The following is a 1,975-nucleotide window of genomic DNA, read 5'->3' on the forward strand; positions in this document are numbered from 1 at the left end:
TTTCAACCTAGGTCACATGCTCCATCATGAAAACAATATCACTTATTAATATTCATATCTTCATCAATGCATCCAAACTTTCATACGGATAAAATACAGTAGTTAATACTATATATATAGAAAGAAAGATAAAATATTTAATATATTATTTGTTTTATCTATTAAAAATTATAATTTATTTGTTTATTTATAGACGAAGCGACTTAAGTCAGAATTGATATCACAATATCAATGTTTGCCAATTAATATAATATTTGATCTCTTCACATCAATTTGCTGACTTTTCCATTTTTCATATACTGATAAATTAATATCATAGTAATAATAGAAAAATTCTTTTTTCACTTCCAACCAAAAACGTACGCGTTAAATATATTATAATAAATGCAAATTACAGAAACTTTATAAACTTCCAACCATGGCAATCTTAAAATAAACAATCGTATCACATTGAACAAACAATTCTCTTTTTTGTTTTATTCAAAAAAAGAAAATATGCTTTAATTTCATTAAATTTAATAAATTGCATAAACTCCCAAATATTTTTATTTAAGGGCTTTCATTTATTGCATCTATTTCGGTACAACAAAACAAATTCAGAGCCAAAGCTCCAAAAGCAAATACTGGATATGCCAGTTTTCTATGACCTTTCGACGTTTTTTAATTTTAGAGAGCAAAAAAATTTAGTTTCAGTTAGAACAAAAAGTATATTATCGAAACTATTTCTATTGTAATTTATAATAAAACAATAATTTGTGGCATCTCTAAATAAAATAAAACGAACTCCAAGCCCTCTTTTGCATTTTCACATAATAGTGTTGCGTGTCCGTTTTTCAAGCGCTTAAAAATCGCTTCTCATAATAACACACGAAAAATAGTGAATTTTAATATAAAAGAAATCATAGAATAAAAAAAAATTGAATAGAGAATTAAATGGTAAAATATTTATAATCCAACAACTACCATTTCTCAATAGTTAGTTTTATTGAGTTATAGTGATTTCCTTAATTAAAACAATGAATAAAAGTTATCTCTTTCTGATTAAATAAAAGTTATCTTATACCGAATACTAAAATATAGTTTTTGAAAATTTAAATAAACATGTACATCTCAAAAATTGGCGAACATATACCAGAAACGAGTTTAATCCCTCAGCAAGCATAAGCGTCATATAGATTACCTCAAGGATGAGCTATCCAAGATACGGCTTTATGGATATTTATCGTGTGAGGTTAGTTTGTCCATACATATCTCTTGAGTACAATAATGATCGGATATCTTATTATTATAGCTCATCGTGGAGATTAAACGATATTCATGGCTTTTGTCCCATATCAGAATAAAAGAATCAAAATAAATAGGGATAAACTTCAAATGAAACTCAATTGAATATAGAAATCTCATACTGTGGTTATTTCTGATCAACTTTAAAGGAGTTATTCAAATTAGTATTTTTTTCGTGTGGACATTTGGTCCCCACTATGAGGCTTTAATAAAGCTTGTATGGGCAATACAAAATTGCGAACCAACGGGCTCGTCATCCTTACATGACCAGGGCGAGCAACAACAATCAAGAATCGAAGGCTACCATGGAGGAATTAATCGCCGTTGTGGAAACCTGTGCCAATAGAACCAACTGTTTAATGTTCACACCTTGCAGCAAAATCAATATCATCCTCAACTAGAAGACGATGACTTGGAAGACCCAATTGATTCGCATCCGCTGACTATGGAAATCTGTGATGATCAAGTCCCGGTAATTTCAAATTGCCCATTTTAGCCACATTCGACGGGAAGAGCGGCCCGCCGAAGCAAATCATAACGGTAAACTCACTAAAGTTCAAGCTAATGGCGAGCACATTGAAATATGCCACATTACGCTGGTGCACGGCCCTCCCAGATTTTCCATAACCATCTACCAGGATCTGAAGAGAAAAATGATACATCAATTTTTCGCTAGCAAACCCAAGAAAGT

This window comes from Lathyrus oleraceus, chromosome 2 (genome assembly GCF_024323335.1).
Source record: "Lathyrus oleraceus cultivar Zhongwan6 chromosome 2, CAAS_Psat_ZW6_1.0, whole genome shotgun sequence".
Classification (NCBI taxonomy): Eukaryota; Viridiplantae; Streptophyta; class Magnoliopsida; order Fabales; family Fabaceae; genus Lathyrus; species Lathyrus oleraceus.